Below are 12,155 nucleotides of genomic sequence, written 5' to 3' on the forward strand. Positions count from 1 at the left end.
AATCAATAGCATTTCATTAATATATCTCTACCGTATATCAGAAATCTTGTCTGCAAATTTAATTGTTTTCCAAACCCACTCCGTGGGTATCCTTTGCTCTGTACCAATCCGTTTACAATACCTAGGTTTCAAAATGGCGCTTTAAACACAAAGTTATTGGTTTAAGTATTTTGAACACTCAGTGCTGAAAATAGTGGGCAGGATAACGTGACATCATCGGCGAATAAAAGATATAACTTTTAGAACGTTATGAAACTTCGTTTTGGAGAAAATATAGGTCAGTAGGTTTTAATTAATGTTTATTAACTTTAATATGTTAGTTGTTTAGCTTAAAAATTATAAAAGAAAGTAATCCTTTAAATTTGCTTAATTCCCATGATATCCTGTGTTAAAAAGAAATCTAGGTAGCTGTCTGGAGCACTAAATGTCAGGAAATAGTGCTCTTGCAAATTGATAACATTCTTGTAAAACTGCTGCTATATAGTGTTCGAGAAATGAACCGGCTCCTAAGCATACGTACCTGCTTTTCATCAAAAGCTACCAAAAGAACAGAAACTGATAATAGAAGTAAATTATAAAGTTGTTTCAAATCACATGCACTGACTGAATTACAAAAGAAAAAATTGTGTGTTTCCTATCCCTTTAAATTCAGACAATTATAGTAAATAACAATAAATGAGCTACTGCTTAATGTGAATACAAAGGAGCATATTACCCCTTCAGTTCATATACAGCCAGGGTAAAATTAAAGGACCTGATCTCACTAGCCATCTTTTTCTAATGTTATTTCAAACAGAAATATTACCTGAAAGTGCAGGTGTTCAGTAGCTGTCACATGAGGAACTCGCCGTTCTCTAAATCCCTCTAGTCAATAACTAGCAGTGAAACTGGCTAACTGCTGAATTATACATTAGAAGAAAGAGTTCTGACATTTACAAATCGGCTTTTATTTCAACTCTTTCCATTTCATTGTTTCAAATACTGAAGGTTCCAGCTTTAAAGATTCTTTGATGATTCAGATAGAGCATGCAATTTTAAGCAACTCTCTAATTTACTCCTATTACCAAGTTTTCTTCATTCTCTTGCTATATTTATTTGAAAAAGAAGGCATCTAAGTTTTTTTATTGGTGGATGAATTTATCCACCAATCAGCAAGAACAACCCAGGTTGTTCACCAAAAATGGGCCGGCATATAAACTTACATTCTTGCATTTCAAATAAAGATACCAAGAGAATGAAGAACATTTGATAATAGGAGTAAATTAGAAAAGTTGTCTGAATCATGAAAGAAAACATTTGGGTTCAGTGTCCCTTTAAGTCTCTTAAAATTATACAGGATCTGAATAATGAAAGTTTAATGCTGAATGTCATGTCCCTTTGAATTCACAGTTTCCCATATTAATGGCATTTATCATTTTACATTAAAGGGATATGAAACCCAAACGTTTTCCTCGCTATTCATACTAAGCAGTAACTCATTTTTAAAGGAAGGCTCTTGTCAAATGCTATTTACTACCATTGTCAATAAAGTTTTCTGGAATTATTAAAGGGATATGAAAAAACAGAATTTATGCTTACCTGATAAATTACTTTCTCCAACGGTGTGTCCGGTCCACGGCGTCATCCTTACTTGTGGGATATTCTCCTCCCCAACAGGAAATGGCAAAGAGCCCAGCAAAGCTGGCCATATAGTCCCTCCCAGGCTCCGCCTACCCCAGTCATTCGACCGACGGACAGGAGGAAATATATATAGGAGAAACCATATGGTAACGTGGTGACTGTAGTTAGAGAAAATAATTCATCAGACCTGATTAAAAAACCAGGGCGGGCCGTGGACCGGACACACCGTTGGAGAAAGTAATTTATCAGGTAAGCATAAATTCTGTTTTCTCCAACATAGGTGTGTCCGGTCCACGGCGTCATCCTTACTTGTGGGAACCAATACCAAAGCTTTAGGACACGGATGAAGGGAGGGAGCAAATCAGGTCACCTAAACGGAAGGCACCACGGCTTGCAAAACCTTTCTCCCAAAAATAGCCTCCGAAGAAGCAAAAGTATAAAATTTGTAAAATTTGGCAAAAGAGTGCAGTGAAGACCAAGTCGCTGCCTTACATATCTGGTCAACAGGAGCCTCGTTCTTGAAGGCCCATGTGGAAGCCACAGCCCTAGTGGAGTGAGCTGTGATACTTTTAGGAGGCTGCCGTCCGGCAGTCTCAAAAGCCAATCTGATAATGCTTTTAAGCCAAAAGGAAAGAGAGGTAGAAGTTGCTTTTTTACCTCTCCTTTTACCAGAATAAACAACAAACAAAGAAGATGTTTGTCTGAAACCTTCAGTAACCTCTAAATAGAATTTTAGAGCACGGACTACGTCCAAATTGTGTAACAAACGTTCCTTCTCTGAAACTGGATTCGGACACAAAGAAGGTACAACTATCTCCTGGTTAATATTTTTGTTGGAAACAACCTTCGGAAGAAAACCAGGCTCAGTACGCAAAACCACCTTATCTGCATGGACCAGATAGGGCGGAGAACACTGCAGAGCAGATAACTCAGAAACTCTTCTAGCAGAAGAAATTGCAACCAAAAAACAAAACTTTCCACGATAATAACTTAATATCTACGGAATGTAAGGGTTCAAACGGAACCCCTTGAAGAACTGAAAGAACTAGATTAAGACTCCAGGGAGGAGTCAAAGGTCTGTAAACAGGCTTGATTCTAACCAGAGCCTGAACAAACGCTTAAACGTCTGGCACAGCTGCCAGCCTTTGTGAAGTAAAACAGATAAAGCAGAGATCTGTCCCTTCAGAGAACTTGCAGATAATCCTTTCTCCAAACCTTCTTGTAGAAAGGAAAGAATCTTAGGAATTTTTATCTTGTTCCATGGGAATCCTTTAGATTCACACCAACAGATATATTTTTTCCATATTTTATGGTAAATTTTTCTAGTTACAGGCTTTCTAGCCTGAATAAGAGTATCTATTACAGAATCTGAAAACCCACGCTTTGATAGAATCAAGCGTTCAATCTCCAAGCAGTCAGTTGGAGGGAAACCAGATTCGGATGTTCGAATGGACCCTGAACAAGAAGGTCCTGTCTCAAAGGTAGCTTCCATGGTGGAGCCCATGACATATTCACCAGGTCTGCATACCAAGTCCTGCGTGGCCACGCAGAAACTATCAAGATCACCGAAGCCCTCTCCTGATTGATCCTGGCTACCAGCCTGGGAATGAGAGGAAACGGTGGGAATACATAAGCTAGGTTGAAGATCCAAGGTGCTACTATTGTATCCACTAGAGTCGCCTTGGGATCCCTGGATTTGGACCCGTAACAAGGGACCTTGAAGTTCTGACGAGAGGCCATCAGATCCATGTCTGGAATGCCCCATAATTGAGTTATTTGGGCAAAGATTTCCGGATGGAGTTCCCACTCCCCCGGATGCTCCTCCATCACCAGGGAACTCCTTGTTCCCCCCTGATGGTTGATATATGCAACAGTCGTCATGTTGTCTGATTGACACCTTATGAATTTGGCCTTTGCTAGTCGAGGCCAAGCCTTGAGAGCATTGAATATCGCTCTCAGTTCCAGAATGTTTATCGGGAGAAGAGAGTCTTCCCGAGACCATAGACCCTGACCAAAAAAACTCTTAGCCATCTCCGTGGAGATGTTGCCTGTGCAACGGCAAAGAGAATGACTGGGGTAGGCGGAGCCTGGGAGGGACTATATGGCCAGCTTTGCTGGGCTCTTTGCCATTTCCTGTTGGGGAGGAGAATATCCCACAAGTAAGGATGACGCCGTGGACCGGACACACCTATGTTGGAGAAACATTTTTTTTATTTTGTGATTTAGTCAGAGTATGTGATTTTAAACAAGTTTCTATTTTACTTCTATCACATTTTCTTTGTATCTTTTGTTGAAAAGCACAGACTTATGCTTAGGAGCCGGTACATTTCTTGTGCACTATATGGCAGCAGTTTTGCATATCCATTTGCAAGAGCACTAGATGGCAGAACTATTTTCTGCTATGTAGAAGCAAATTTGATAATAATCGTAAATTGGAAACTTTTTTTTAAAATAGTAAGCTCTGTCTGAATCACAAAATAAGGTTTTTGGGCTTCATATCCCTTTAAGAATGAAACACTCTGTTTTAGAAAGAATATGGGACCAACTATACCATTTAATGAAAGTGAGGTTGCTCACCCAAAAAGTGTTAAATGTATATATTAGCCGCAGTTTTTAAACCAACCAGGTGTAACATATGCGCAAGAGTCTAACAGGACCTGTGAACGTTCCTGAAAATATTACTTGTGTAATGGGAAAGTAAATACTGATCCTCCTAACTAACTATACTTCCTCTATCACGGCTGTAAATGCCAACTTCCCCTCTCCCCTATGGGATACTGATATGTATTCTAAGGCAAAAACATAAGCTAGCGCTGTAGGTCTCATTCAGGTACAGTTACTGTATAACTTTTTATGATGACAAATCAACTAACTTGAAACATTGAGCTTAAAGGGACACAAATTGTAATAATAAAATTCTGTACTATGCCACAGCATTTTATTATTAACCTATTACTTGCATAAAACTATGCGTTTAACCCACAAATGTGTTAAACACATAGTTAAAGTCCACTCTGGAGCAGCAATGCACTATTGGTCCTGACTTGAACATGGGTTGATCAGCCAATCAGGGGCGACATGCACGTAGGCTCCAGTCAATAGCAAGTTTGCAGCCCAAGAGTGTAACTGCTAGCTCTGGGGCTGGCTCTTGAAGGGGTTGAACACAGTTATATGCTAGTAATTGTGCAGTAACAAATTGTGCAGAACAAATTGTTCTATGCTGTGCCTTCAAAGGTTAATGAAATCCTTCACAACCTAAATACCAAAGTCCTTCCTGATAATATACAGCATATTGCTTTTATATGGCATCTCCCTTGCTTCCTTACTGAAGATACACTTCTTCCAATACTTGTCATGACCAAAAACAAACTATTCCTTAAAATCATGCACCAAATGTGCAACAGCATAATCCCATCCTGGTACTGAAGCAGTCACCCTGTAGCATTTCACCTGCATACCGCAGTACTGATTTTGTCACAGTGAAGTGAGCTTTGTACAACGCATTTAACATAATGCACCACAAACCCTGCACACCAAGTCTGCATCTCTTATCTGTCTCTGCCACTAAACACTTCTATTAACTCTCTAGTGACAACACTGCCCCACAAGTGTTTACTTGTGTCACTTCTATTAACTCTCTAGTGACAACACTGCCCCACAAGGGTTTATGTGTGGTGTAGTGTTACATGTATCAGAATAAAGCGTGTTTATGCTTCTATATGTAACACTACAGCACAGCGCTACTCTAACAGCACATCTATAGACAGAACAACAACATAAATAGCATGGTTTATATATACTGAAAAGGTTATTAAATAGATTGTGTGTGATTGGTCCCTTACTTAAAGAGCTATATTAGACACAATTTGCGTGCTCTTATTTTTAAACAGATTTGTTGAGCACTGCATTACAGCATTTCATTTTAAGACCATCGACCCTACACTTCAGTGTGTTTATCCCCAGTAGAAGTACGGCTCGGGACCCGCAGAGCACTGCTGGTACTGAGATAAACTGATGCTCATCCAATCAGCATTGCTAGTTACACAGCTGAGTTGTATGAGTAGCACTGCTGATTGGATCAGTGTCAGTTTCCACTCTGATCCTGCAATATCCTGTGATTCATGAGTAATATGTCTACTATGTGTTTAACCCCTTTGCGTGTGTTAAACGCACATTAGTGCAGAGTCACTAGTTATAAAATGACACTCTCTAATGAAATGTTTCGACTTTTATGGCCCTTTAAATTGGCATAAGGTCAAAAAGAAATTGTTCTAATATGTTAGAGTATTTTATTATCCCATCATTACATGCATATAGTTGTGTGCTTAACCCCTGAAAAATGATTAAATTCATAGTTAAAGTCACTTCTAGCACAGCAATGTATGATTGGGAGGTAGCTGATCACATCTGGTGAGCCAATGACAAAGGTATATGTGAAGCCCAGGGCTGACAAACCGAGGAAGTCACTAACTCCTAGAATTTTACACCTGGCTCCTTATATATATATATATATATACACAAACAAAAAGAAATTATGACTAGGAATAGTAAATTTCCACAGGGGGGTCTTGTAAAGGAAATATCTCTGGACAACCCCCAATGGTTGTGTATAGGCATGGACAGTTAAATTTTATTAGAACAACTCATCCATAGATTGGGATGACCAAAAAAGAAATGCCTCTAAACACAAGAACTTCATTTGTAGAAAAATTATAGAGGAGTGATTTTTAAAATGTAACTTTTATAAGTTAAAAACACTTCCACAATGGTACATATGAACAACAGCTTATCTTTTATAAATCATTGCGGTCACCAGATAAATAAAATACTTGTTGTGTATTGAAATAATTCCTGTTAGTACCCTGGGGGGAAATTACCTATACCGTCTGTGATGATGTTTATTCGATACAACAGTTGCCGTTTAAATAAAATGTAGTTATAACCCCTATATTAATATTATTAACGGGTTAATCATTATACGTTATACACAGAATATATGGTTACCAGAAAGTCCCCTAATACATAGGAATTCAATCTGGAAAGTTGATGCTAAAGTTAAATTTTAAAAATCACTCCTCGATAATTTTTCTACAAATGAAGTTAGTGTGTTTAGAGGCATTTCTTTTTTGGTCATCCCAATCTAGGGACGAGTTGTTCTAATAAAATATATATCTCCCTGGTATAGCCAACAATCACCTGAATGCGCCTGTCTACTGAAAAGGCTCTTAAAAATGACAAGTTCTGAATCATGAAAGCTTCATTCTGATTTTCACGTCCCTATAAGGTTGAGTAAAGTAGCAACTGCATCACAGTTATTTTGAGTAATATAATTTGTGTCAATGTTTCTTATCTAATATTTGTCAACATATTCTGTATCACAATACAATGAAGACAAACCTCAGCAGTGATGACAATATACATGTAATGCTATGACCAAGACATTTATATGTGGCAGTTTGCATGTGATAGGTGCAGATTATGTGGGATATTGCACAAAGACCTCTGGGAAATAAAAATCCAGATTTAAACAAGATTTTTTAAAGGGACAGATTTTAATTATTATGATACAGTATGTAATTTTAAACAACTTTCCAATTTACTCCTATTATCAACTTTGCTTTGTTCTTTTGGTACTCTTTGTTGAAGACTAAATTTAGGTAGGCTGACAGGAGCATATAAGTGTGCACGTGTCTATAGCAGTCCATGGCAGCAGTGTTTGTAACTATGTATATCTTTGCTATAAACAAGGGAAGTCAATGCAGGTCACAAAACAAACACAGTATTCAGGTATCAAAATAGCACAGTATCAGAAAAATATATACAGAAAAACACGCAGCAACTTGACAGGGGAATTTATGTATTAGTACAAGTTGTGCAGGAGAAATGCACTAAAGGGACACTGAACCCAATTTTTTTCTTTCACGATTCACATAGAGCATGCAATTTTAAGCAACTTTCTAATTTACTCCTATTATCAAATTTTCTTAATTCTCTTGGTATCTTTATTTGAAAGGCAAGAATGTAAGTTTAGATGCCGGCCCATTTTTGGTGAACACACTGTGTTGTTCTTGCTGATTGGTGGATGAATTCACCCACCAATAAACAAGTGCTTTCCATGGTCCTGAACCAAAAAAATAACTTAGATGCCTTCTTTTTCAAATAAAGACAGCAAGAGAATGAAGAAAATTTGATAATAGGAGTAAATTAGAAAGTTGCTTAAATGTGCATGCTCTATCGGAATCATGAAAGAAAAAATTTGGGTTCAGTGTCCCTTTGGACACTGAACCCAAAGTAAAGTAATAAGCCATAACAGCAGACTACTTTTCTACATTTTTTCATGACCATTATAAAGTGCCATACAGCAATAGATTATTTTTTTTAAAGGGACCTTAAAGGGACAGTCTACTCTTTATTGCATAACCAACAGGGTTATATTAATAACTTTTTTACCTCTGCGATAACCTTGTATCAAAGCCTCTGCTTTGACAGACTTGCATTTAAGCCAATCAGTGCTGACTCTTAGGTAACTCCATGAGTGTAAACACAACTTAATCTATATGGTACACACGAACAAACGCCCTCTAGCTGTGAAAAGCTGTCACAATACACTGAGATTAGAGTTCGCCTTCAAGGGTTTTAGAAATTAGCATATGAGCCTACCTAGGTTTAGCTTTCAACTAACAATACTAAGCAATTTTGATAACAACAGTAAACTGGAAAGTTGTTTAAAATTACATGCCCTATCTGAATGATGAAAGTTTAATTTTGACTAGACTGTCCCTTTAAATCACCAGTTAATAAAGTAGGTTTGCATAATCAACAAATGCATGATAAGACAGCACAATAGCGTTTAGTCTGAACTTCAAATCAGTAGTATATTTTTTTTGACAATTTTAAAAGTTATGTCCATCTATTTCCACTCCTCCTGTATCATGTGACAGCCATCAGCCAATCACAAACAGCATATACGCTTATTCTGTGAATTTTTGCACATGCTCAGTAAGAGCTGGTGACACAAAAAGTGTAAATATAAAGACTGCAAATTTTAAAAAATTGCAAAAACTGCAATTTTAAAAAGAGTCAATTTGAAAAAGACTAAACCCCAGGTAAGAAATAATTTTTTCTTAAAAATGCATTTCCCAGATATGAAACTGACAGTCTGCAAAAAAGGAAATATACTGAAACCTGAATCATAACAAATATAAGTACAATACATATATTTAGAACTTTATATAATTTGCATAAAGTGCCAAACCATAGCTGAGAGTGTCTTAAGTAATGAAAACATACTTACCAAAAGACACCCATCCACATATAGCAGATAGCCGAACCAGTACTGAAACAGTTATCAGTAGAGGTAATGGTAATTGAGAGTATATCGTTGATCTGAAAAGGGAGGTAGGAGATGAATCTCTAGGCCGATAACAGAGAACCTATGACAAAGATCCCCGTTAGGAAGACCATTGCATTCAATAGGTGATACTCCCTTCACATCCCTCTGTCATTCACTGTACTCTGAGAGGAAACCGGGCTTCAGCATGCTGCGAAGCGCATATCAACGTAGAAATCTTAGCACAAACTTACTTCACCACCTCCATAGGAGGCAAAGTTTGTAAAACTGAATTGTGGGTGTGGTGAGTGGTGTATTTATAGGCATTTTGAGTTTTGGGAAACTTTGCCCCTCCTGGTAGGATTGTATATCCCATACGTCACTAGCTCATAGACTCTTGCCAATTACATGAAAGAAATTGCTGCTCTTTCTGAATCATAAAAGTTTAATTTTGACTTGAGTGTTCCTTTAAATTCTAAATATATTTCATGCACCTCACAATTATGGGTGCCGCCATTTTGAAACCTAGGTTTCACTGGCGGTATCTGAAGGAGAGTTGTTGAACATGTGCAAACATAAGCACTGGAACATAATGAAAGCTACATTTCGACATGACAGCACCCATGGCTAGAGAGAGGGGAGGAACAACCTTAATACAATGCTTATAAAATATAATTAGTGTTTAATGTTCCTTTAATTAAATGGACATACATTTTAAAATGTAATTAAAATTTAATTTCCCATATAATATTTAATTATGCACAAAAAACAACTTTTATTATTTACTGTGCCTGCTTTTCCACTAATTTAACTCTAAAAATTGTAATTCTGTGGAATGCAGAACCTTGACACTTTTACATACTGTTCAGTGATTGGCTGTTGTGTGCAGGAGCTCATTTACATATGTCCCTAACTGGCCATAGCAAAGGGAATAAGATAAACAACATTCAAAATGCTTTTCAAAGGGTGTGTAACATTTTTCTAATAGATGTCAGTTATAAATAATCTGAAAAACATTTATTTTACATGCATATCCTTCACAATGTGGTGAATAATTTCTTATGTACAAACTAAAAAATGATTCCCTTTAAAGGGACTTGCTGAACACAACTACACTAGAATGGTTACTACTCACCATGTTATTGTATTTCCTCCTGAGCATTCAGCTTTTTACAAAACAGTTCTCCTATTTTAATAGTGATGCTGAAGTTCCGCCTTTTCATACCAAGTGCCCCCATCTTGGAGCTTAAGAATTTTCACAAGATGGCGGTCCTCAGTACTAAGAGTTGGAAATTCAGAATTTGGGAAACTTTAAGGTGTTCAAATAGAATAATGGTTCAGGAGCAGAAACATCATAGTGAGCTGCAACCCGTCTAGAGTAGTTGTGCCCAGAGGTTTAATCTCCCTTTATTTTTTGTAAATCCAGGTGTAAATATAAAAAATAACTTTATTCCCTTCTCTGTGGAGATTCCCCCTTTCTGCCAGCAGGGAGGAAACTCACCAAATCCTGTAATTTACTACTGTACCAGCCTTCTATATGGTTCTTTATGTTTTTATCACTGTACCACTGCTTTTTAATATAGTAAATGTGCTACTGAGAGAAACAGAATATTTAAAGGGACTTGCATTGCTCAGATAGAGCATGCACTTTAAGAGACTTTTCAATCTACTTCTATGATCAAACTAACTTTGTTCTCTTGGTATCCTTTGTTGGAACAGTATACCTAGGTAGGCTCAGGAGCAGCAATGTACTACTGGGAGCTAGCTGGTGATTGGTAGCTACACACATGCCTTGTCATTGACTCACCAGATGGGTCCCAGTAGTGCATTACTGCTCTAGAGCTTACTGTGTCTCTTAGACGGAGTTATAAAACGTTATATGCGAGCAACGGAGCATTAATAATATGCTTTAATAGAGTAGTTTTGCCCTTTTATGATTCTGAAATGCAATTTTGTTTCACAGGTAAAATGTCTCTTTAAATTCCCACTAATTGCAGTAGAATTACATAATTAGCAAGCGCATAATAAAAAGACAATGCAATAACAACTACTCTGAATTTCAAATAAGCAGTAGATTTTTTTCTCCCATTTTCCGCCCCCTGTATCATGTGACAGACATCAGCCAATCACAGACTAGTATACGTATACCCTGTGAGCTTGTGCACATGCTCAGTAGGATCTTTTTCTCCAGAAAGTGCGAATATAAAAACTTGATAATGGAAGTAAATTGGAAAGTGACTTAAAGGGACAGTAAAGTAAAAAAAAAAAAATGTTTCATGATTTAAATAGGGCATGTAATTTTAAACAACTTTCCAATTTACTTTTATTACCAATTTTGCTTTGTTCTCTTGGTATTCTTAGTTGAAAGCAAAATCTAGGATGTTCATGTGCTAATTTCTTAGACCTTGAAGACTGACTCTAATTTGAAAGCATTTTGACAGTTTTTCACCACTAGAGGGCGTTAGTTCATGTGTTTCATATAGATAACATTGAGCTCAGGCACGTGAAGCTCCTAGGAGTCAGCACTGATTGGCTAAAAATGCAAGTCTGCCAAAAGAACTGAAATAAGAGGGCAGTTTGCAGAGGCATAGATAGATACAAGGTAATCACAGAGGTAAAAGGTATATTATTATAACTGTGTTGGTTATGCAAAATTGGGGAATGGGTAATAAAGGGATTATCTACTTTTTTAAACAACAAAAATTCTGGTGTTTACTGTCCCTTTAAAACTGCATGTTCTGGCTGTATCATAAAAGTTTATTTTGACTTGAGTGTCCCTTTAAGTACAAAATGAATATTGGCAAAGACACAGTTCTATGACAAATATGATTAAAATAAAAAAAACTATGTAGGCTTTTCAATTATTCTTTTTTTCCACATTGGTTTAAATATTACCTTAGCCTGGTATGTTGTTATTAAAGTGATAACAGATGAGTAATGTCATTGGAACTCCTGCCAGCCTCTATTGCTCAATAGAAAGGACAAACTCACTCACTCTTTGTTGAAAAGGAGGCCACATTCTTTGTCTGAAAGGTGTGTCAAATACCTGAAACTATTTCTCTAGTGCTTTAATACAATCATTTGAATTTCACCCAGCAAGGACGACAGGAAGCCAAGTAGTAAACACCCAAACTGTGCAAAATAAAACAATGAATCCAACAACTTATAAGACATAAAAGAATAGCCTAGAAATGTTCATTAATAT

General features: G+C 37.0%; 1 protein-coding gene across 4 annotated transcripts in view; it reads right to left on the reverse strand.

Moving 5' to 3' along the window:
• Positions 1-12,155, reverse strand: part of PLEKHA7 (pleckstrin homology domain containing A7) — a 918,161-nt gene that overhangs the window by 491,525 nt on the left and 414,481 nt on the right. The gene's annotated exons all lie outside the window — the stretch shown is intronic.

The sequence above is a fragment of the Bombina bombina genome, chromosome 7, assembly GCF_027579735.1.
Source record: "Bombina bombina isolate aBomBom1 chromosome 7, aBomBom1.pri, whole genome shotgun sequence".
Taxonomy (NCBI): Eukaryota; Metazoa; Chordata; class Amphibia; order Anura; family Bombinatoridae; genus Bombina; species Bombina bombina.